This window comes from Podarcis bocagei (assembly GCF_964188305.1).
Source record: "Podarcis bocagei genome assembly, chromosome: 8".
NCBI lineage: Eukaryota > Metazoa > Chordata > Lepidosauria > Squamata > Lacertidae > Podarcis > Podarcis bocagei.
Genome location: NC_138133.1, coordinates 44,656,693 through 44,683,280, shown reverse-complemented (window position 1 = coordinate 44,683,280; position 26,588 = coordinate 44,656,693). Strand labels below are relative to the sequence as shown.

Sequence of the window (26,588 nt, the reverse complement as noted above, 5' to 3'; positions counted from 1 at the left end):
AATTGGTGCCATCACGTATTACATACAAAGTGACACTGTAAGTGTGGCTGCAGGACTAAACTGATCCATTTGTTATGCCATCTCTCTAAAAAAAGGAAGGATCGCTGGGTTGTCTTGAAGAATTTGACTTAAGGGGTCTAATTTAGTACTAGGGCTAAAAGGTCACTAATAACGAGCTATATTCTGGCACTTCAATTACAAACACCTTTCAGGCATAAACTGTGGTTTGTTGCACTCTAGCTGCAGCCTTTACCTCAGATTAGCAGCAGAACCACCACCACCCTAGCCTCCCCAAAAAGCTCACAAGGAAGATGAAATAGAGGAGTTGTCCACATCCCAAAAGGCAGGATGCCCTGGAATGACTCTTATCTTCTTCCTACTGTGTCAGTGGCTCTGTTACATGTGGCAGGAACTGGCTGCTGCCACCACCATACTGCCTGACAGTGCTGGGCAAGGTTGCTTCTGAATTCCAGCACAAGGCTATGGATGCCAGCACAAGGCTATTATACCCATTCATAGGCCTTCAGAAGACAAGAGTACCAATTACTAGATTAAGCTGCACTGAAAGTGATATAAGAATACATCTAATTTTAAATCCACGCAGGTGGTTTTCTGCAGTCTCCTTCCAGTTATTATATCCTCTTACTGCCCCCTCCCAACAATTACATAAATGTAAGTTTTGAAGGTATTCGGACTCTATACTTTACCCTTATATGCCATATTAAAACCAATTTTCATAGGAACAAGTTAACCACATTCATTTTCTTCCATTCAGAATTACGTACACCCAGTGGCCTTTTAGCAGTCGATTGCGGGCTCCAACTTTTTATAAGACACACAAGCAGGTGTCAGTAACAATTTGCTTCAAATACATGCTGCTACATCTCTTTGCTGGAATTGATGGCCCATGGAAAGCAGCTACACCGTAACAATGAAAACTGCAGCAATCTCGTCAGGATAATTTCCTTTCTGATGGTGATGTATGGTTCTTTAGGATGACAAATAGCCGCTGCAGCAATGTCAGAGCCCCGGCAATTCAGGAAAGGAGCTTGTTTGTCAAGCAGATGCCTTGTACAATCAGAATTGCAAAATATCCAGAACAGAGCAGCTAGGGTATCAGAAGTCACAATTAATTTATATAATGAATTTAAAATACTGGGCTCTGCAAGGATTTCACTAAAGATATTTGACTTTATCCAATGCCTTATTGCAGGCATGAATATTCTGATGGGCATGCAAAGCTCTTCAACCCTGAAGAGCTTCCCCATTCATTACAGTAGAAGGAACAATCCTGCACATGCTGAGAGATGGGGAAAATATTTGCCTCTACCAAAGTGGATGGTGAATCCTGCTTGCAGAGGAGTTCAGGATGTGGGCCAAGGCAGCAGTGGGTATCTTTATGTTTTTCACCATATTTGAGAATACAGTCTACAAGGGAGTGGAAAGAGGGCCTTTTCGGTGGTGGCACCCCAGCTTTCGAATGCACTCCTTAAAGAGGCTCACCTGTCTACCAACACCTCTTTATTTCCCCAAGCTTTGTATCTTTCATTGAGCTGTTTAGCTTTTCAAAATCTGGTTTTTTTTCTCTGAATACCACAGAATATGGCTAATGCACAAGCACCCATGCTTACCAAAGATGAAAGAGAGCTGAGAGTAAAGTGACAGAAGAACAAGCCACAGAGGACAAATGAGCAAGCACAAACAACCACTTACAAAGTCCATTAATTGACTAGCATGTGTGGGATTCCAAACAATCTGAGGAACAGTTGCACATGTGTAACTGTGAACTACAGCCTATGATTAAAGTTCTGTAATCAAACTATAAAATAAACAATGCAAGCATACAAAATGGGCAGTCATTTTTAAAATCCTGACTATCATATATAAATAATTTGATAGGAAATATGAGCAAAGGAAGGGGGGAAAGCAATGACATGCAAAGAAAAAGGAATCTTTCAAAATTTTCGGTGAACAGATGGGAAAGATTCTTTACAGAGAACCAAATTAGCAGCTGCCACATCAGTGCAATTTTACATGATCTTGAAAGGGTTTTTGCGTGAACTTTAGGTCTGGCAGCTGCTTTTGAACAATGGCACAGATTTCTCTTTTAACACTTACATAAAATCATATACTTATTTGAGCTTACAGACCTCAGAGAGCTCTTTAATCATTATATACAATGACAAACATTTAGACTGATGTGTGCCTCCAGAGAGCTAATGCAGTTTTCATGATAGCAGATCAACAAACATCAACATGACTTCAGAGTTAAGGCAATTTCCAGAAGAGTGACAAAATTAAGGGTCTCCTATTTTCTAGAACCAGTTACCCGCCTTTCTCAAAATTGTCTATGACTGATTTGACCCTTCCTTGAAATTTACAGTTCAATACAATCTAGTAGCTGCTGTTCTCTAAGGACCCAGAGTGCATGTGCATAGTATAGCAGTATGACTTTGCACGTGAAGCTTAGGCAGTAGGAAAGCCATTCATGTCCCCATCATTCTTGCTGGTGGTTACCTATACTACATGTGCCTGAAGCAAGGACAGCCACTTTACTGTGTATTTCTTTGCCAGGTGGCATGAAGGCCAATATGAACTGGAAAACAGAGTGAACAAAACACCTACAGCTGAGTCCAATTAATCCAGAACCAATGACCGCTTGTTAAATGCGATACCATTTCCTGCCTGTTCAGTGGCAACTAGAAATATTATAGAGTGAACGCACCAATTCCAGAGAAGGAAGCATGTCTCGGTATGGCCAGAAAGAAGCTGTCTACAAAATACTATGTTGGCCCAATAATCTTCACCATGACTGCCTTTAGCACAGTTTACAGTTAATCCAAAATACAAACAGCTTCCTTCTGAATCCATCTGAAGTGAGGAAGTTGACAATGGGTGCTTCCAGCATGTGTCTGAATACTCTATAAGCACCCATTGTCATTGTCTCCTAAGTGCAAGGGTGAAGGGACATCTTCTGTACAGAATGCCTTCTAAAACATATAGCCTGGTAGTAAGTGAAGAGCAGGTCTCAGTTATCAGAGAAGCTTCTTCAAGGAAAACCCAGAAGACTTGAATACTGCTGGAGTCAGAATCACAGGGGCTTTGAAGACATCCATATATATATCAGGGGTCAGCAAACTTTTTCAGCAGGGGGCCAGTCCACTGTCCCTCAGACCTTGTGGGAGGCTGGACTATATTATGAAAAAATATATGAATGAATTCCTATGCCCCACAAATAACCCAGAGATGCCTTTTAAATAAAAGCACACATTCTACTCATGTAAAAACATACTGATTCCTGGACCATCCATGGGCCAGATTTAGAAGGCGACTGGGCTGGATCTAGCCCCTAGGCCTTAGTTTGCCTACCCATTATATATATGGACCGGGAATGTGTATGAGATCACCAGCAGTAGCCACCCACAAAGAGCTTGAGCACTGCATGGGTGATGGACTGAAGCTAAACTCTTATAAACGAAAAAACCCACCTTTCTCCTTTTGTAATTGAGGTAAGTCCAAGATGGCTTCTGAAAGCAAACCCTGAATCCAAGATGTGTCAGAACAGTGAGGTCAGGGTTATGCCATTATTTATCCTGTTCTTCCTTTCTTATCAAATAGTCCACAGCTAAATCCACCTATCAGTGGTAATAAAATTCATTTCAAAATACTGTGTTTCAACATCTGCTTCCATAATAACTTTATTAAATGTATTCCTGATTTATACTTAACTATGCAAGTTTGTATTTACTTATTTTAAAAACTTCTATCTTGCCTCCTTTCTGACAAACTCATAGTGGCTAAAAAGTCAGAAAACAAAAGCATTATTTCAAACTATAAAACAATACTCCCCCCATTAAATTTCATCATGAAAACCAATAAAACCACACATCCACAGTAGCAGACAAAAGGAAAACGCAACCAGCCTCACATATACATTTGAAACCATTCCCCAGTAACCATTCTCCCTCATACAGAGCTAAACACATCCATTGCATCTTGTTTTCAGTCAATATACAAGCAACAAAGTGAAAGCAAACCTATTTTTTGATAGCAAAACCAACTCCCTTATCTAGGAAAAAATCCTGTGACTCCGCTATACAGCTGCAAATAAAACGTTTTGAATGTGTTGTAAAGTGCAATATACAATTGTGACATTAGATGGGGACTGTGGGCTATAGCAAATTCAATGCATTTTTCATAGTGATTTTTTTAAAATAAAAAAAGCATATTCACAACCTTTTTAACATGTGTGTAGATTACACCCTGCTTTCTTTACTTACCGGTAGTTTAGATTTTTCAATAATTTGACAAAACTGTTTGTAGTAGATTGCCTGAGAATAACCCAAGAACTTGTTTTGTCATGCTATGCCATCAAAAGCATATGGACTGTTCATAGCACCTCAGGTATATATGTGTGTTTTATGATGGTACTGAAGACGACTGGATACTTATCTGTCTTAACCTTATCTTTCTGAGATTTGGCAAGTTTCAGTTTATATGCCATTCTGATAGAAAATAAAAAATGGAGACTTTTTCTTTAAAGAAAAACTATTTTAAAAGTTTGCTGCCCAAAAATCCCTGGAGATGGAGCTGCCTGAAATTTGGCATCCTTATACTTCTAATGGAGACATCCACCCTTGTGAAAACGTATTGCCATTTTTAAATAGCGGGGACAAAATAGAGCTTCAGATTTAAGAGATCAGACCTGGAACCAAATAACAAATAGAATCAAAATGACACAGAGAGAAACTGCAACTGATCAGCTGCTTCCACACACTACGGATAAAAGAGGAATAAGGTAGTTGCTGCACATTCCTAATATGTACTGTGCAAGATTCCTGATCATGAATATTTTTCAAAGGCTGGAACACACTTTTCAGTTGCCATGTGCAGCTGCTGCTGAGAATGGTCTCCCCATGGCAACTGATTCTTATCTGGCCTGTGACATTTAGAATTACTTACCATGTGGAGATCAACCCACACATGTGCATACTCGGTAGGCACTAGAATACGTATACTCGGTAGACACTGGAAATGACAGGGAGGCTGACAATATGATGGCCAGCCTGATTATGGAATAACCTCCAACGTTATAAGCAAGAAGAGATCAAGCACTACAGGGAGGAGGGTTTTGCTGCCATCCCTCTGACAAGCTACATTTTCTCCAGCCTTTAGAACTAAAAGGTTCACGCTATGTCCAACACTAACCTAAATTACTCATTACTGGAGGCTTAAGTTTTTATTTCTGCATTTAAAACAACACTACTCATAATCTGCACCATCAGTCCTTCTGATATAAGGATACCTTTGCCGCCAATTAAGAAAATCTATTGGACCTTGTTAGGCAGCAAGGTAAAATAATTAGCATTAAGAATGCTCCTGAGACTGTCAAACGGTGCCTTTGATGAACGCAGCTCATTGTCTACCAAAGGAAATCCCCAAGGTGAAATAAAACACCACACAGATCTAATGCGGATGTTTTTATTGGCTGAAGGGAGCCTTTAATGCATATAAAATTAAATGCTGTTGCCTCTTCGGGGACATAATTTGTATAGGTGCATTAAAAGCAAATCCAAAGAATTATGTTTTATGAGCTTACATGCTGCTGTGCAGGAAAATAGATGCTTTGGATTTGGTGCAATGAATGCCAGGCCAGTGCAAAGCCATGAGCCGCAGTAATGTGTTAACATCACAAAACCACAAACAGCCTCAAAGAATAAGAAACATCAAACATTGATCACATCTAGGGATGATCCATGATGAATAATAATGAGAAATTGTCAAATGCCAATAAATGTAACCTTTAGACTAGGCATGATTACATTATAAATGTGCCTGCAGCAACTAAAAACAACATCATGAAACCAGACCAGGTGGTTGTGGAATGTGACCATCAATCACTCCATGTTCATAAGATGCAAGGCATGTGCTGAATGAAGCTGGGGGCTAGAGTCCTTCTGGCCTTGATGAGAGCATGTTCACTAGAAATCTTCTGTCAAATTTCTGAACAAACATATGCAGTGAAAGAAATAAAAGAAACCATACCTCCAGTAGTCAGTTTTCCATTTTCACTTGTTGCGTGTTTAGGAGATGAAAATGGTGTGCAGTTCTCAGTGCAGAATGTCACTTGTGATGTTTGATTCTTGGCTGTTCTGAAATGCAACCAAATGTAACAATTAATGCTGCTAGCCTATAAGCAACGTCGAAACAAGCAATCTTTCCAACTTGTCTCATTCAGCCTTAAATGGCACTTCAACAGTGAGGAATTTTGACGGCAGTACTTCCACATACAGCAACTTCATTTGACCTGGGAAAGGGGGTGGGGAGTTAAATGTTGATAGTGTTGCATAATGTAATTGTCCTTAGGCTTAAATCCAGCGTGGTTCTTTTTTCTTGATTGGAGGAAAGCAAATTGTCACCACACAAAAAAGGCCCAAACAAATTGCACCTGCCTAGGAAGATTTAAGCACCAATAGCGTGGGAAGTATAAGTGAAATCTGAATGCAAGGTGAACCATATTCTAAAATGAGTATGGCGAGAGCTCTGGAGAAGACAAGCATTCTGCAGGTGCTGATTCTAAAACTTCTGCTGTAAGCAGCTAAAGAAAGGTGTTTAATAGGATCAAGTTAAAAATCAATTCAAATGTGCTGCGGAACGATACAGAAGAAGAGCAAGTGTATTGTTGTCCAAACATGAGTTTTTACAACACTTGTGCTATCAAGGTATGTTATTTATTTTGTATTGTTTTGGTAGCATTCTGGAGCCCAAAGGGCTACAACTGACGTACTGCTGTTTACCTGTTGTTCTAATGACTTACTTTTAATTCCTAAAAAGGCACCTGTATATCATCTCTTCCTTTCTCTACTGATAACAGTTAAGGACCAATGCATAGCAATAATCACCTAGAGAAAATATTAATGCATCACGATCCTTGAATACAAGTAGCAGTGAAACTGAACTTCTGTAGTTAATCAATACAGTTATACCTCGGGTTACAGATGCTTCAGGTTGCGTGATTTCGGGTTGTGCACCGCGCCGAACCCAGAAGTACCGGAATGGGTTACTTCCGGGTTTCAGCGCTTGCGCATGCACAGAATAACTCAATTGTACTTTGCGCATGTGCAGAAGTGCTGAATCATGACCCATGCGTGCACAGACGTGGTACTGTGGGTTGTGAACGCTGCGGGTTGCGAACGTGCCTCCCACACGGATCACGTTCGCAACCTGAGCGTCCACTGTAGTATAAATCAGGTCAAAAGCATATGCATTACCAGAGATATACCATCAGCATATCTGACCCATTTATTTTTGTGTTAATTAGCCTGCATAAGTTACTCATGTTTTCAGATGGAAACTGAAAGTTTCCAATCCCAGAAAAGACTGATCCCATAAATTTAGAGATAAACTAGTCATGCAAATACCTGACATTCCCTCTTGCTGCTGAAAAGCAACACTGAAAGTTGTGAATGGGAGTGCAAGAGGAGTGGGATAGTGTGCCTTTAAACTGTTCCTACTAAAACCTCCCCCCTACAAAAAAAAAAAAAAACCTGGCATGGGGCTTCCATACCATTTCTTCTGCAGAGGGGGGGGGGGACCTCAGCTAGTGCAATATGATTTTGAGGGGACAAATGTGGAAAGGGAAAGTCCTAAGCAGCCTCTTTCCCTGTCATTCCTCTGCTCAACATAGGGCTCATCTAGTCTTCCTTTTGTGCTGCATTTCTAGACACAGATCTGGGCTTTAAAACTCCATGTCTGAGAGGTTTTGTTTTTGTTGTTTCCCTGGGAAAACCCACATTTTACCACTGTATCAGAGCAAATGTCAATAAGGTTTTTTGCAGAAGTGTTTCCCCCATCAACTTCTCCTCTGCTATATAAAGATACCACTCATCTGCCTCCCATACACAATGAGTTAAGAAAGTGTTACAAATACCCAAACAATTCCAGTATATGTCCCTGTAATCAACTACTGCACAAGGTTGCAGAATTATAACATGCTATTTTAGAATTCTTTTTTCCAAAGCGTTCAGATTTTCGTATTAAATCCCACAATAATGTACTGCAAAATCACATTCTGTCTCCTTGCTGCTGTATTCACGCAGTCATATTTCTCTACACCCACACACCTCTTTACCTTAAAAACACACATATTCAGTTTTTCTTCTCTATAATTAATATGACCAGAATAGCTCTTTAAACCATAGTCAGGCAATTACTTATTCTGCTAGCCAACTGAATTTAAAGTCCTTTAATACTATAATTTACTTACACCCATTTGAATATCCTTAAAGTCAACAACAGAGTATTATGGTTCACGTAATTATTAGGCTACTATTTTTACACCAAGAATAATTATTCTTTCGCATCATCCCTTTGCCACAATGCGCACACACAACTCTTGTCTGAAAGTGCTTCACAATTCATATAAAAGCCATTCAATATGCAACTCAGAAGAAAATTAATTAATAAAACCCATTCTAAGCCTCTTCTGCCATTAAAATAAATTTTACCCATGTAACAGCAACTGACATGTCTCTGGTCTGTCACACATCAATGGAAGAAAAGGGCTTAGTGACAGTTGGGTGCAGCCAAATATGCTTTACTCAGAGTAGACCCATTGATATTAATGGATGTAAGTTAGCCATGCCAGCTACTTTTAATGGGTTTACTTTATTTGTGGAAAACCAAGAGGATCCAGCAGAGCAATACTGATATGGTAACTTTATTTAAACTTCATTTCATGGGTAGCTGTTGGTAGAGCCATAGTTCAGCATGCTGGTTGCCACTACGAAGAAGAAGAAGAAGAAGAAGAAGAAGAAGAAGAAGAAGAAGAAGAGGAGGAGGAGGAGGAGGAGGAGGAGGAGGAGGAGGAGGAGGAGTTTGGATTTGATAATCCCGCCTTTCACTCCCTTTAAGGAGTCTCAAAGTGGCTAACATTCTCCTTTCCCTTCCTCCCCCACAACAAACACTCTGTGAGGTGAGTGGGGCTGAGAGACTTCAAAGAAGTGTGACTGGCCCAAGGTCACCCAGCAGCTGCATGTGGAGGAGCGGGGAAGCGAACCCGGTTCCCCAGATTACGAGACTGCCGCTCTTAACCACTACACAATTTCAATGAGAAAATGAAACAGCATGTTGATTCCTTAGCCAGGAAGTATGCATTTTAATAATGTACCGTCTTTCTCTCTGTAATGTACCGTCTTTCTCTCGGATATTTCTCTCTGTAGCCTTTTGGAGCTGTCATACAGAGTTAACAATTGGTTAATCTCCTCAAGTAAGGTGAGATGCCATATTCAAAGTATTATAAAATTCTCCAGTGCACTTTTTGGTGAGAAGAGCAAGGAGAGGGCCGCAGAGACTGGGAGAGGAAGTGAATGAGCAGCCACAAGCCCAAAGTCCTCTCCAGTCTCTTCCTGGGGTGAATCGCAGGGGAAGTAACAAGAATTCCTCATGTTACAAAATGGGTTTGTTATTCACGTCTTTCATCCTAGCGCTGAAAGCTTCCTTTCAATAATGGCTGAAAGGTAAAGTTGAACTGATCAACAAACTGCATCAAACTGTTAGGATTTATTATTCTTTTTTCAGTTTAAAAGTTGGTTGGAAAAAAACACCAGAGAGTTAGAGGTAAAAAAAATAAAGCACATGGCAAAAATAACCATACAACAAAACGGTGCATTGGCAATGCAATGGATAACCTTAACTTAGGGTGTGGTATACTGTTTAGGGAGGATATGGTGGCTGGAAAGAATGGGGGCATAATTGGGATGAGGAGCCCAATGAGTCACATGCAGCAGTGGATGGCGGGGTGGGGCTGCAGCAATCTTTTTATTTCTACAGTGGTACCTCGGGTTAAGTACTTAATTCGTTCCAGAGGTCCATTCTTAACCTGAAACGGTTCTTAACCTGAAGCACCACTTTAGCTAATGGGGCCTCCTGCTGCCGCCGCGCCACCGGAACCCGATTTCTGTTCTCATCCTGAAGCAAAGTTCTTAACCTGAAGCACTATTTCTGGGTTAGCGGAGTCTGTAACCTGAAGCATATGTAACCTGAAGCGTATGTAACCTGAGGTACCACTGTATCTGGTTGGGCTGGTGCAGCAGCGGGATGGATGGGGGAGGGGACAGCAATGGTGAGGTCAGTGCAATGCAAATGTGCCAGATTGGCTCCGCAGGCATGTTTTCACCACACCGACCACACTGTGGTGCCCCTTCCACTCTCCATCCCAGTATGCCGCAGTGATTCAGCAAGGCAGAGGTCAGCAAACCCTTCTGGTGTAAGCCACTGTCCCAATCCATAAGACCACCAAGCACACGTCATCTATTACTCTGTATGAATCATGCTAAGCCAATTCTCAACATTCCAACTTGAAAGGAAATAGCATGGCTCACACTGATTACATGTGCCTCTAAAACTAATTTCCTGTAAGAAAACATTTATGGATTTCATTACCCTAACAAGCTGTTTATCTTCTTCAGGATTGCCAGGAGCAGGTGGATAGACAGTTTTAGCATTTGGGAACATGAAGTGAATGTCCTGGTGTTCTCTTCCAAAAAAATCATAACATACATCATAGATCAAGTTTTAGTCAGTATGCTCAAATTATGGCAGGCGATTTTTCATTCAATCTATCATTTATTTCATCTAGCATGAGGTTGAATAACATTAATGGGAACTCCTGGAAAATGGTTTTAATTTTATGCTTTGTGATATTTTTAGAATACAAAGTCACAGCAATGTCCAACTGGTCCACTGGTGGTGGTGATGATGGTGGTGGTGGTGATAATAATAATAATAATTTATATACTCCTCTTCATCAAGAAATCCCAGAGCAGTTCACAGAATAAAACACAAGACAAAACACAAGTAAATAATTAAACCAAAACAACAAAACAATAACCCAATAATTAAACCAAAACAAAACAACAATAAAGAATGGTTGCTTATTCTGGTTATTTAGATTAATGTTGTAGCACAGTTGCAAGTAGTCTTGGGAATGTCAGCCTTATTGTCCCCTCTGCAAAAAGAGACCATGTGGCTGGGGAATGATATTATGACTAAAAATGCTTGTCCACTAAATCTGTGCTGATTTGAGAATAAAAATATTACAAATGAACCAGCACAGATTGAACACAAATGTTGAGACCTTAATCACAAGACTGAACTATTCACATGTTCATCCTAGAAGTCGCTTCTGCCTCACAGCGGGGGCGCGCTGGCCTCCTGGGCACACTTCCTCCCACCTCAGCGTGGGCAGGACAACGTCCCGCATCACGGCGAGGTGTCCCAGTCACGTCACAGCACCGAGCACCCAGTGCAATGCCATTTTGTTCCATTTTGCCTCACACCGTGGTTCTCCTGCCCTCCCACCCCTTTTTTCAGGTTTCACTATTGGCTTTGCTTTGAACTTCGTTCGGTCGCCTGTTTTGAAATGGGGGCCAGGCAGGAATTTTTTCCATTTCGCAAATTGGCATTTGGCCACTTGGTTTTCTCCTACCTCTCAGCAATCGTCATAACTTTGTTTTTTTTATATAAATATTTTATTCAGTTTTCAGATACAAAAATTGTAAACATAGACCGAAGCCAGAAACAAAGAAACAAGAAAAAGAAGAAAAAAGTAAAAAAGAAAAACCAACCGTCCAACACATTTTTCAAATAACCAACTGGACTTCCTCACATCTCCCCTACCCTGCATTCTTTATAATAAAATTATCAGCAAATTATTACCTTGTTTCGTACCTTATTTTGTACTTTTCAATGCTATACCTCAAATTTTTCATACTTTCCATCAATTACTTATATCCTAAATTAAACATAGTATTACCTTAAAATTAACCTTTTCTTACTTAAAATATAATTTCCTAGTTCCCAACTTTAGTTGCTGAAGCTATAGTTTCCGAATCGTGAAAATTTTTAACATTCATATAACTTATATTGTTTTTGTAAATAGTCCTTAAATTTTTTCCAGTCCTCTTCCATTGTTTCTTCTCCCAGGTCTCGGATTCTGCCAGTCATTTCAGCCAGTTCCATGTAGTCCATCAATTGCGTCTGCCATTCTTCCAGTGTGGGCAAATCTTGTGTCTTCCAATATTTTGCGATGAGTATTCTTGCTGCTGTGGTCGCATACATAAAAAAGGTTTTGTCCTTCTTTAACACTCTCTGGCCGACAATGCCCAAGAGGAAGGCCTCCGGTTTCTTAGTAAAGGTATATTTAAATACCTTTTTTAACTCATTATAGATCATTTCCCAGAAGGCCTTCACTCTTGGACATGTCCACCAGAGGTGAAAGAATGTCCCTTCAGCCTCCCACATTTCCAGCATTTATTATCAGACAGGTGATATATTTTTGCAAGCTTGACTGGGGTCATGTACCACCTATATATCATTTTCATAATATTTTCCTTCAGGGCATTACATGCCGTGAATTTCATTCCGGTGGTCCATAACCTTTCCCAGTCTTCAAACATGATGTTATACCCAATATCCTGAGCCCATTTTATCATGGCTGATTTGACTGTCTCATCCTGAGTGTTCCATTTAAGCAACAAGTTGTACATTCTTGAAAGTATCTTAGTCTTTGGTTCAAGCAGTTCTGTCTCTAATTTCGATTTTTCCACCTGGAATCCTATTTTTTTATCCGACTTAAAAACCTCTTGGATTTGAGCATAATGTAACCAATCTCGCACCTTGTTTTTTAATTTTTCTAAACTCTGCAGCCTCCAATTGTCTCCAATTTTTTCTATTATTTCCCAATATTTCGGCCAGCGGGCCTCCATATTGGGTTTTTTTCGAGCCTTGGCCTCCATTGGTGATAACCAATAAATATTGCTTTTCTGACAATATGGTTTTTAAACATTTTGTGAACCTTTACCTTGTCATACCACAAATATGCATGCCAACCAAAAGCATTATTAAACCCTTCCAGATCCAGGACATCAGTGTTCTCCAAAAGTAACCAATCCTTCATCCAGCAGAAAGCTGCAGCTTCATAATATAACCTTAAGTCCGGCAGGGCAAATCCCCCTCTTTCTTTTGCATCAGTTAGTATTTTAAATTTTATCCTGGGCTTTTTGCCCTGCCAGACAAACTTAGAGATATCTTTCTGCCACTTTCCAAAACATTCCACTCTGTCCACGATCTGTAGGGTTTGAAACAGAAACAACATCTTTGGCAATACATTCATTTTTATAGCTGCAATTCGACCCAACAAGGAAAGTTTCAATCTTGACCAAGTTTCTAAATCTTTTTTGATTTCTGACCAACATTTTTCATAATTATCTTTAAATAAATTCAAATTTTTAGCAGACAAATTAACCCCTAGGTATTTCACCTTTTTAACCACATTTAACTCTGTCTCTTTCTGAAACCCATCTGTTTCTAAAGGTGTCAAATTTTTCTCCAAAACCTTGGTTTTTTGCTTGTTCAATTTAAATCCCGCCACCCGACCAAACTCATAAATTAATTCTAAAACTCTCTTTGTACTAGATTCTGGCTCCTGTAATGTTAAAACCAAATCATCTGCAAAAGCTTTCAATTTATATTGTTTTTCTCCGACCTGTATTCCTTGCACCAACCGGTCCTCCCTAATCATGTTCAAAAGCACCTCCAGGACAGAAATAAATAGCAGAGGGGATAAGGGGCAACCTTGTCATGTTCCTTTTTCAATTTTGAACTCTTCTGTCACCACATTGTTAACTATCAATTTAGCTTTTTGCTCTGAATAAACTGCCTCTATTCCATTTTCAAACCCACGTCCCACTCCCATCCCTTCCAAGTTTTTTTTCATGAACTTCCAAGAAATGTTGTCAAAGGCCTTCTCCGCGTCTATAAAGATTAATACCGCTTTTGTATTGATGTTAGTTTGCAAAAGTTCCAAAATGTCAATAATGTTCCTAGTGTTATCAAACAAATGTCTACCTGGGAGAAAGCCTGCCTGGTCTTTATGAATTACTTCATTTAGTACTTTTTTAAATCTACTTGCCAAAATATCTGCAAAAATTTTGTAATCCATATTTAGGAGTGAGATGGGACGGTAGTTCTTAAGTTGGGTCTTTTCAGTTTCCACTTTAGGTATCAATGTGATGAAAGCTTCTTTCCACGACTCCGGTGCTTTCTTCCCCTCCATAATCTGATTGCATACCTCCATTAATGGTTGTGTCAAAAAGTCTTTCAATATCTTGTAGTACTTGGAGGTAAGCCCATATTCTGAATGGCACCCGCAATTTCTTGTTGTGCTATTCTGTAATTCAGGATTGTTCTCTTTTCCTGGGATAGTTTTGGTAATCCATTAATTTTTAAAAATTGGTCTATCTCAGTCTCTTCCTGTGGCCCTTGCGTGTAGAGTTTTTTGAAATATCTCTGGAAGCACTTTCTAATTTCTTCTGGTTTCTGAATGTTTCTCCCTTCGATCTCTAGATTGGTAACAGTATTCAATTTTTGTCTCTTTTTCAACTGCCATGCTAGCAGTTTTCCACACTTGTTCGCTGATTCAAATGATCTTTGTTTCATTTGTTTAATTTTCCATTCAACTTCTTGATTTATCAATTTCGCATATTGTGCTTGATGGAATTTAATTTCTCTCAGAACCTCCTTAGATTTTGGTTTTGATCTCAATTTTTTCTCTCCATCTCTTATCTTCTCTAAGATCTTATCCTTTTTTTCATTCCAGAGTCTTTTCTTAATCGTGTTCTGTTGTATCAGAAACCCTCTCATGACTGCTTTACTTGCGTCCCAGATTGTTCTCTTTTCCACCGTAGTGTTCAAATTTATTTCGAAAGCAATCGTCATAACTTTGTAAGGTTTGGCGGTTAGGCATTGGAATAGAGGTGTGGGGGGAAGGGGAGGTGCGGCCATTACCTGCCCCTCCATGCTCTAGGGTATTCCGTTAAAGGAATCCTGGGGTCTGGATCTTGTCCGAAGCCCACAGAGGGGCTAGGGCCATGCCACGACCCCAGGGAACCCAGGGGATGCTCGAGTCAGTTCATATTGGAAGGGCTCCCCCTTTGGGGTTTACCCTTAGCTGACTTCCAGCAAAGCGGGCCGGAAGTCAGATATAGTTTGCTTGGAAATGCCTAAGCCAATACTGCTCACATTCTGTAATCAATAAAGTTGTGGCCTAAATTATGCCCATTAGCATTAACCTTAATTACTGTGTCATCTTGTCTTTATTTTGGGGAGTGGGTCCGGGGGGCATTGAGGTGCAATTATCCACTGCTGAGCAATCAAGTGATGCCTATGCATGTGTAAATAAGCCCTGAAAGCATTTGTCTCAAACAAACTTTGGGAGAAAGAGTAGAAATTTATAAAATAACTACAAATGCCATGGGTGTCCATGTTTTTATTTTATCCTGTGCATGACCTTGAATTGCATAACAACACCACAAATGAAATAAAAATTCTATAGATTGGAACCTGCAAGTCACTACTATGACCATCCATGCTCTTATTATCACCACTCCTACAGCTTTATTCTATCAAAATAATTATAAATGATCACAGCTGGAAAAAATATGCAGGCTGAAAACTATAAACAGCTGTCCCCAAACTGTGGCCTTCCAGATGTTGTTAATATTATAGCGCCTATCATCCCTGACCATTGGTCATGCTGGCTGAGGATGATGGAAGTTGCAGGTCAAAACACCTGGAGGTGATCAGTTTGGGAAATACTACCATAAAACATTAAGAGAATATTAAAGTATTAGGCGACATTGTTGCTCCCATAAATTTCGAGTTACAATATTTAAACTAACAATATCACGTCAGTTTATTGCTGATGGTTTATCCTTTCTGTGTATATTGAATGATGGCTGATAGAGACTGTTGAGCATATAATTAAAGTGATCAGCATATGTGATACCTCATTAATTGTAAATATCTACATTTCATCAAGTTTTCTAAATGATTAAAGAACGCTGTCCCTCATCCTGTGCTAATATTGTATTCATTTCCCCATAAACATCTTAGAGCACTTGTCATGTATGAATGACTCAACAGTTTGGTGCAATTGAGTCTGCTTTGTAACCACTTTAGCAGTCAAAGAATAAGGATTTGGTGCTAAATTTACATTACAGGTTATTGTTCATATGAAACAATGATGCTATATGATTAGAACTGAAACATTCCTACAGGGTGTGTGTGTGTAATATATGTGTAGTAATGTGTAGTAATATATATATTACTAATAGCTACATGACATAGCAATTAATATGTCATTAAGGGCCTTTAATCAAGATATTCTACAACTTATCAAGACAAATAACTCTTGATTAAATATGGTACACACACTGAGCTGTTTCTCAGTCTCCTTCTAAGCTCCACCTTCAGGGGGCAGCCTTGAACCAGGAACTTCCTTCACACTTATCGATGGATTAAGTTGATGTGAGATGTCCTCAGAAACATTTTAGAAAATTTTCAGGTCCTCTGCATTTTCCTTAAGTTATTGACAATTGATCTGTTACTTGAGTAAGAGGGAAGTTGTGTGTGTGTGTGTGTGTGTGTGTGTGGCCTCGTTTACACATAGCACTGTACTATACCATTGCTAAGCATGAATGAGGAAGCATGCTGGTACGCAAATAAATGGCCATTCTATCCCACCCCCCTTTTAACAGGCATGCTACCAGAAGCTAAGTTATAGTTTGGCTCAGTGTTCAAACCGGGGCTCATAGTTTGCTTTCTCCAAACTAAAAGCAGTAAGCCCAGAACAAAACTTATTTACAACTTGTGGTTTGGAGCAAGACAAATCAGAAACCTGGGTTCAGATGCAACACTAAGTCAAACCATGGCTTAGCTCCCAGCAGCATGGTGGCGGTGGCAGCAGCAGCAGCAGCAGCAGCAGCAGCAGCGGAGCAGCAGCCAGAATTTCCTAACTATAGTTAAGCCATGGTTTGCAAAGCTACAGCTCGGTTTAGCGATACGTGGAAACCAGACATACGTTTTTACAGTTCCCTCACCGCTAGGACTAAATAAAATGGACTGCTGTGTTTCAGCTGGAGTTTTGTTTTGCAAACCATCTCAATATATAAAGTAATGTTTTTGCTTTATTGAAAGCAAGATTAAAAAAAAAAAGATTTTCTTCATTCAATTTCAAAATAACATCTTACAGTATTTTGAAAATAAAATTTTGCTCACTCGCCAAACAATGCTAGTATAATCAATATGAAAGAAAAATTGTTAATGGATTTGTGTGCACCTAAAAACTCTCCGGGTTCAGACACCATTTGCTGTTTTCAGATCCATTTTATCTAGAATGGTGGTCCTTTGTGCCATTGTCCTGTGGTATACCCCACAGTTGTGGAATCTGTTCTTTATAGATATTTGTAGTTGTTCTTTCCTTTTCAAATTTAAAAAGTGTCTGAAAACCTTTTTATATCCTAGGTACTGGTACTTTAAAATATATTACTGATTCCTCTTAGCACATTCTTCTGTTCACTTTGAAAAATGTGTTTTGTGCTTCCCAATCTCCGTAGTAGCAGGAAGTTCCAAAGTACAGACCTTTACAATGTAGGTTTCCCTTGAGAAAAGACTTGTAGTGAAAAAACAAAAGAAAAAACAAAACCCTTCTATTTAGCAACACCTAGATTGTATTGCAACAGCTTCATTTTCACAGCCAAACATTTATTTCAACAGTACAGGCATCAGTTCTTCTAGTATACAAAATGAATCAGCTTAGTGGCATACTAAGGCTATGATCCTATGTACACTCATCTGGGAGCAAATCCTATTGAACAGAACTTATAACTGCAACATCCAGAGGCGGAGCTAGCTGCTCTGGCACTCAGAGCGGCACACATGCTGTGCACCTGGGGGCGGGGCTAGCCGCCCGCAGGGAGCATCCAGGGGGTGGCGCGGTGATGTCACCCACCCCAGGGATGACACCCGGGGTGGACCGACCCCACTGACCCCCATCCCTCTGCCACTGGCAACATCTTATGCATTTTCCATGCTCAGAATTGTGAAACAGGCATAGCCCAATTCACTCACATATTTGCACAAAAACTTTTAGCTTTTTTCAAAATACAATACACTGACCTTCAAGTACATAAATGCACCAGTGTAGTATTTTCACCAGCAGGTGGTATTCATATTCCCCCTATAATTTGATAGAGAATTCATGCCCTCTCAATTGAATCATAGTGAAAAAGAAACAATATCTTGATGTTTGAAGGGCCTATTCCTGCACAGCTGCAAATACATGCAGTCTACACAGCATGTTCTGTCATTTATTTCAAATGTAGTTATTGTTCTTCCAAGTCAGTTATATGCCTGACTGCGCGCGCGCGCGCGCGCACACACACACACTACAGTGGAACCTTGGGTTATGTACCGTCCTCCTTACAAACGCTTCAGGTAACGAGCTCCGCTAACCCGGAAGTAGATGCTCCTGGAGACTTCCGGGGTGGCGCCATCGGTAATGGCAGACTCCCTCTGATCCGGAGGGACTGGCTCCAGGGAAATCGGGTCTGTTCCGCTACGGCGAAGCGGGGACCCTTTAAAAAATCACAGGCGGGTGAAGCCTGTGACTGTGGGACTCGGCGGGCACCTTTCACGCCCCCCCAATTTGCAAAGGAACCCAGTTACGGGCTCCGGAGCGAAGCGGGGCAAGTGGCGCGGTGCTGAGAGTCAACTGCTTCTTCCGTGGAGCGAAGCCGCACAGCCATTGCCGGAGAGCGCTGCCTTTTTCCTGTGACAATCTGGCTACAAAAACAACTACCCGTGAGTAGGATAAATTTGGACAATTGGACTCTAAACAACGACCCGTGGGTAGAACGGAAAATTGGACTAAGAAATTCCTTTTAATTTGGCACCGAAGCGGGAAGGTCTAAACAGGAAGTCAGCCTTCCGCTTTTTGTAGAAAGATTAAAGCAAAGACATGGCAAGCTAGAGTTTAGAAAATCGTTTGTAAAGGATCAACTTTCAGCATCTAAATCTACTAACCCCCTTTGGAAGCAGGAGAAGAGGGGGGATTTTTTCTGGACTGTTTAAACCTGCAGAAGAGTGTGTAAAGAAAGCAATTTTCCACCGTCTTGAACCTCAGAGCAGGGTGTCAGGACAGACGTTTCCGGAGTTCATTGACTATAGCAAACGTTTTTGACAGACAGTTAAAAGAAGAGAAACATAGTGACTCCATTGTTCTCCTTCGCAGTTAAAAGGAAAAAAAATATTGACAAAATATCTGAAAAAGGAAACTTTGTTGTTAGATCTGCTTTGTTGCTAGATCTGTTTTTGTTTTTTTTAAAAAAAGAGAGAGATGGATACAAATAGAAGTTCTTCCCCTAGAGGGAGCTTGTGAAACTGTTATTAAATCTGAACTGGGGAGCTTTGCAGCTGCAACAGATTAAGATCATGGGATCAGACTTTGACCTTGTACAACAATGTACTTGGAGGCTCTGGTGCGTGCTTTCTGCAAGACAAGTGCTTTATTGGAACAGTTACATGAGAAGACGGATTTGATGACTGTTGCGATCAGAAATTTTGGGCAGGTAGTGGGTATCTATATAGAACCCACTCAGGAATCAATTCAGGAGTGTGCTCTGACAGATCAGATGAGGGAGGAGGTTGAGGCTGGACCCCGGGAGGCAGAGATGGAGGGAACTGTGGCCCAGCAGGAACATGAGTTGTTGGACCTGACGAATGAACCTGGAAAAAGCCAGATTTGGAGAGATAGAGTCTTGTTTGGCTTGGAGATGGGGGGCTGGATAGACCCCCCTATGCAGGGATATTTTGACTTTTCAAGTCTGGCGTTGGGCCGGGAGGAGTTTGGAGTTGTGGGGGTCCTCAACTTTGGAGGGACCTTGAAACATGCTTTTAAATACCACATGGAGTTCAGTGTGGACTATGGAAAAGGGGTTGATCTGTCGAGAAGGGACAAAAATATTGCCAAGCTGGGGTCTCCACGAGTGAAAGGAGCAGAAGACAAAGTAAAGTACAGGTATAAATATGAAGAAGATCTGCGGAAGGGACATGGAAGAGACTTAAGGGCCTCGGACATAAGGTTACCAGGTTAATGAACTAGATGGATGGGATAGAAAGGACTGACAAAACCCGAAACCAGGAGGAAGAGACGTTGGATGAAGATTGGAAGAAAGTTTTAAAAAAATTCTATTTAGGAATGTTTTCTAAAATTAATGAGTATTAGAAAAATGTTGGAACAAAATTATTTGGCTTTAGCAGAAATGTTAAAAAGAACTATGTAAGAATATGCTATGGTTATGAGAAATTGGTATAAATAAGATTTAAGTTTTAAGTTTTAGGGTTTTTTATGGTAAGATAAGGTTAAAATAGATTAAGGCAACTTAATGACAGAATATTATGAAAAATGGAAAGGATTTGCTGTGACAATCAATAACTAGAATACAAAAAAGGGAGGTGTGAGGAGGTCGATGAAATAAGGTAATGACAGTTAAGGATTGGGGAATATTAGGTCTGTTTTTAAATCTTTGTGGTTTATTTTTGCTTTCTGATTTTGATGTGCTATGTGTTTTGTTTTTGCTTTTTGATTTTGACTTTTATCGATTTGTATTGTTTAATTGTTATTTGTTTTTCTTGTTCTTTTTCCTCTTTTTTCTTTGTTTTTTTGTAATTTTAAAATTCTCAATAAACATCATTTTTTTAAAAAAAGTAGATGCTCCTGGTTGCTAACTTTGCCCCGGGATGCGAGCGTAAGTTGCGCGGCAGCAGCGGGAGGCCCCATTAGTGAAAGCGCACCTCATGTTAAGAACGGTTTTGGGTTAAGAATGGACCTTCAGAACGAATTACAGTATTTTTTCCTCTATAAGACTCCCTCCTAAAAAGTAAGGGAAAATGTGTGTGCGTCTTATGGAGCGAATGCAGGCTGCGCAGCTATCACAGAAGCCAGAACAGCAAGAGGGATTGCTGCTTTCACTGCACAGCGATCCCTCTTGCTGTTCTGGCTTCTGAGATTCAGAATATTTTTTTTCTTGTTTTCCTCCTCCAAAAACTAGGTGCGTCTTGTGGTCTGGTGCGTCTTATAGAGCGAAAAATATGGTAAGTTCGTAACCAGAGGTGCCACTGTATGTCTAAAGTGCTCATAAAAATGCATATATTGGATAAAAATATGCATTATATTCGAGGAAATTGCATTGCAAAAATGTGTATACTGGACAAAACTGTAAACCAATATTTGCATATTAGAATAAGTTTGTACTGAAATGCTGATAAAAATTTACGAGGACTTTTTTTTTTTAAGGCAAACTGATATGAACATGTGGAAAGTGGAAAGCTGAAAGAGCAGAAAAATAAGAAACCATGAGAAAGCAAAATTGATATACTCGCCCATCCTTACACAGGAGGAGGCAATATTTTAGATATCCTGGTCCTAAATTGTTTAAGCCTTGATGGCTCAGAACTAGCACTTTGATTTGAGCCCGGAGGTTAATCAGAAACCCATGCAATTGATGAAAGAGCAGCATAATATGATACAAAAAGTACAAATCATAAACCATCCTGGTGGCTACTTTATCTCTACCAGCTGTAGTTTCCAATGAGAAACCATCATTATGTATTCAATTATTTGTTACAAATTCTAAACTGCCCTTCAACCAACTGGATTCCAGGATGATGTCCAATAATAAAAATATATAATAAAAACAAACCATCACCCTACACAGAAAAAAAACCCTGAGGCAGTAATCAGGCATTTGAAGTATCCAATACTTTGTATTTTGCTGTGGGTTTTTTAATGTGTTGATTTTATGATGAACATATTTGCATTTTTGTGATCCACACTGGTATTTTGATGAAAGGCAGCACAGTAATTTTTAAATGAACAAAACTATAACCCATTGCAATAGAATCAATTCAAGTGTGTAGAATGTGTGTGTGTGTGTGTGTGCGCGCGCACACACACACACACACAACCCTGAAAAAACGTAATTTACATAGGATTCCTTGCCAGAGTAGGACCAAGAAGGTATCATGCTTATGCTGTACAACAGTTTCTTTTTAAGGCACTTAAAATATTGTTATGGTTCATTAGACTAATACCCTAGGATGTGAGAGGGCTTGAATAAGGAGCCCTAACTTGACAGAATAATGAAGTTCGTCTTGATTGAGGTTTTCTGCTGATAATTACTTCTCTGAAACAGTAATTACTTCCAGCAAAAACAGTGCTACACAGAGGATGTCTAATGGAAGAGGAAGTATGTTTTATAGGCATGAAAGCTATTCAGACACCAATTTAATGCAAAATGATAGCAAACAAAGAGAATAATAGCTTTTCTTTCTAAACAGGAAGCCATAATACCATTTTTACTGTTTTTCTGAAATCTTACTTTTCAAATATGTTTTCAGCTGCCTTAAAATTATTCAGTTGAGCAATCTCTTTTTATAAGTTAACAGCAGCTAACTTTAAAAATGTGGAAGTGCATGAGGAACCCTTTATACACATATACACACACAGCTTATACCCCTCAACAATTTTCTAAAACCATACATAATTAAAATACAAAATAACAATTTTATCAGAACATTAAAACAACCTTAATCAAAAGATACAACAAAAGAAGTCAGTTAAAAACAGTTAAAACATTAGGATCAGTTCAAGATAAGATTTAAGATCAGGGGAATGCTTTCCTAAACAGCTGTGTTTTCAGGTGCTAGTGGAATGCCAATAGTGATGGGGCCTCTTGTATTTATATAGAAAGGGCATTCCAAAACACTGGTGCTACCACAGAAAAGCCTACCTCCATTTTGCCACATCAGGCTGTGGCAAAGCTAACCAGGTTTCATTTGCTGATTTGCTTACTGGGCAGTGGAGAAGATGTTGTGAAGTTGTAGTATACATACTTATAGGTTGTCTGAATCAAGCTCAAAATGGCATAGGTAACCTTCCAGTACATTTCTGAGCACAATTCAAAGTGTTGGTCCTGATCTTTAAAGCCCTAAATGGCCTCGGCCCTGTATACCTAAAGATCACCACCCCCATCGTTCAGCACAGACACTGAGGTCCAGCACTGAGGGCCTTCTGGCAGTTCCCTCACTGCAAGAAGTGAAGCTACAGGAAACCAGGCAGAGGGCGTTCTCAGTAGTGGCACCCGCCCTATGGAACGCCCTTCCATCAGATGTTAAGGAGATAAGTAACCATATAACCTTTAGAAGACATCTGAAGGCAGTCCTATACAGGGAAGCTTTTTCAATTTTAATGTTTTATTGTGTTTTAATATAAGTTGGAAGCCACCCAGAGTGGCTGGGGCAACCCAGTCAGATGGGTGGGGTACGAATAATAAATTATTCTTCTTCCAATAAGAAGACTTGTTCAGTTTTGTGACAAGGTGCAATCATCTTCTTATTTCCACTTAACTAAGTTTAACAGATACATATGCTGGATAACTTTAACTAACAACTGGTTAGGGTACTAATATGCTCTTGCCAGCCCTATATCCTAACCACGTGTACTGGTCTTGTCAGACTAATAGCAGACATCCTTTCAGAAGTGCTCAGGAGATCTCTGTGCATGTTAAGTCTTCAATTTTACAAGACAACTACAGAAATAAGTGTGAGCATTTGGCAATGTGCAGAAAAAGGCAGTTTTATTTGTTCTAAATACCTTTTTGATTAATGTAAACTGTAAGGCCTGTTTCCCTACCCTACCAAAGTCTGAGTGCCTGGACTCAAATGTCTATTTTTAATAGAGAATTTCTTTCATTTATCTAGCACTCTGCAAACGAAAGTTTATCACCAGTTTAAAAGAGGAAATACTTGTTTTTTCCTAGTTACCTCAGGATTTAGAGATGGTACTCTTTGTGATATGATAAGCCTTTTTTCCAGTATGAATAGGTTTTATTGTTAAGGTTAAGCCCTATAATACAGCAAACAGCTGCCCCACAATATCAATTCATCTTCACCATCTGAATGACAATGTAAGTTAATATATAGACTGCTTTGTTACTGAAGGTTTTACTTTTGCTTTAAAGTGCTCTCATAATGCAAGACAAATTCCATTTCTCCCTAATCCCGCTTGCTGATAATGCTTGACCGTTTATTGGGTTTTTTGTGCCATGTAATCTCCAGCCTGCATTTTGCTTATCAAACCTTTTATCTAAGACTACAGGACTACTTTAACCATACACATGTCCGAATAAGTTCATGGCACTTACTCCTGGGTAAGACTGTATATGAATGCCATCTACGTGGGTTTCTTCTTCAACAGCTTTTTGCCACTAACCCAGTAAAATGTTTGGCATGGCCATGACCAAGGCTGTTAGAGGCCACATTCCATACTATAGATTGGAAACTGACATTGGGTATTCATCAATGTTTGGGGCAAGGAGTAGAAGAAATTAATGGCAGGAAAATTAATGGCAGAAAAAGCAAAGTGGGAAAGAATGATATATTAACAATTTTGCCCCTTCAGATTTAAGAGGAGGCTCATCAGTAAAATTCTTCCAGGTTTATGCTGTAGGATTATGTTATGCTGCACAGTCCTTGAATTTTATAAAACATGAAAAGCTCATGTTTCTAATCTCTCACAAGACCCCTTGATGTAAATATGGCTTCCACCAGCATCCTGCTCATATGGGGACTGTCTGCAGAGCCCCCTCCCCTGCTTATCTTAACTAAACAGCTGATATTGGACAAGACATTTCTGCAGATACTTGAAGCTGTTGAATATTGGTTCAGTTTTCTGTAACTATTCAGAAAGTGTTCTCTTTTCTCAGTGATCCTCTAATCTTTACAGGTTGGAAAGGTGGGACTGTTTGTTCATGGAGCGGTTGTGTTTTCTACAAAACATTCAGCATTTTATCTGCAAGGACAGAAAAACTCAAATGTCATGCTCTACTGTGAACACACTGCTTGATAAATGCAGCAATACAACAAATTAGGCCAAATTCTTTTCTGCCCTAATCGGGAAATAATCCTCCTGTATAAATATTTAGATCTGCATGTCTGAAATGAGAGCCATTCTGCTTCCTCTCTTAGGAACGGAAGGCAAATTACCCAAGGAGTGTTCTATATTTGTTGAACTCTGCGGAGAGTGGGTGAGTTGCACATAATTTTTCTTCAGAACACTGAAAAAAAGGGGACTTGGAATTCTCAGTGCTGATTATTTTCACACCATTTGCATACCTTCCTATGCAGGATGTCTGAATCACTACAAGTGGGTGATCAAATTCAATTTCAGAGCTGGCATTATGGCTCAAGTCCTAATGAAATATTGATAGTTTATTTCATTACTAGATTTATATCTCACTTTTTATACTATGTGTTCAAGGTAATTAAGAAAATAACTGGCCAACATAATATATAACATAATAATTAGGAATTTTTAAAAGCCAATGTAGCAAAAAATAAAAGCAGAGCATGTAAAACAGCAAAGCAGGATAAAGCAGCCACTGAAAAGAGAGGGACCAATAAGGAGTGGCTGGAGGAAAGACGGGCTCAGCATGCACAGGTCAGAGCCACCCCCATCGCAAGGAAGGTACCGGGGCTGGTACACAAATTTGGTGGAAAGCCCCAAGACTACAATGCTTTCCGAACAGAAGTGCAGTATGCTTTGGAGCTTCCCAAAAAATGACTTTGCTGATGACGGGGAGAGGGTGGCTTACATTGTGGGGCATCTGCAGGATGGGGCGCGTGAATGGATCAGGCCCCTAATGGCGACGCAATATGATGCCTTGAAGGACCTTAAGAAATTCCTTCAGGGAATGGACGCGATATTCTCCAGTGAGGTGGAGCAAAGCGTGACATGGCGGGAACTGATGGGGTGCAAGCAGGGGAGCCAGTCCATCAGAAGCTACTGGTCGCGTTTTGCGATGTTAGTACACCGGCTCAGGTGGGATCTGGACTCTGAACCGATACAAATGTTGTTTGAGGCGGGTCTTTCCCCCGAAGTGAAAGACGAGTTGTCCCGAGTGCCCCGGCCACGGTCGATGGATGAGCTCACAAAGGCTGTGCTCACGATAGGTGTACGCCAAGAAGCGCGGACTCAGGAGAAGCGGGAAATGAGAGGGGAACGTTTCCATGACTACCGCATTCCTGAGATACCGAGGGAGCCTCCCCAGGCGGCAAAGCCAATGGAAATTGATGGCGCGCGCGCGAGGTTTCAAACTCCGGTGAAGGTCGTAAAAGCGAGGGAAAGGAGTGGAAAACTACCAAGAAGTGTTTTCTCTGTGAACGACCAGGACATTTTGCTAAGGTCTGCCCTCAACGAAAAGCCTGGCAAGGGATGGTGGGGGCTGCAGGTCACGACGAGAAGGGGGAGGAAGGGCAGGCGCAGGGAAACGACAACGCCTGGCTGCCAACCAGCAGGGGCAGCAGCCAGGCCAGCAACCAATAGAAGTGACCCAGCCTGACCCCCCCCCCCAAGGCAGCTATAGCCGTAGAAGTGGTGCTAGAACTCCCGAATGGGCACCCTGTCAAAGTTAAGGGACTGCTGGATTCGGGCAGCTCATGTAATTTCTTCAGCAGAGACTTCGCTCTGGAGCACCAACTCCACCTGTTGCCTCTGGATTTTCCCTTGCAGGTGACAACCATCGATGGCAGGAAACTTCTGGGAGGGGAAGTGACACACCAGACCCCGCCAATGCAAATGAGGGTTTCCAGGCACACGGAGACCATTGCCTTTCACGTGGCCACACTGG

General features: G+C 40.4%; 1 protein-coding gene across 10 annotated transcripts in view; it reads right to left on the bottom strand.

Moving 5' to 3' along the window:
- Nucleotides 1–26,588, bottom strand: part of DLGAP1 (DLG associated protein 1) — a 299,603-nt gene that overhangs the window by 188,812 nt on the left and 84,203 nt on the right. For all 10 annotated transcript variants that reach the window (XM_081205568.1, XM_081205563.1, XM_081205566.1 and 7 more), the window contains one exon: nucleotides 6,046–6,152. The gene's annotated coding sequence lies outside the window, so the exon portion shown is untranslated. The remainder of the gene's footprint in view (nucleotides 1–6,045; nucleotides 6,153–26,588) is intronic.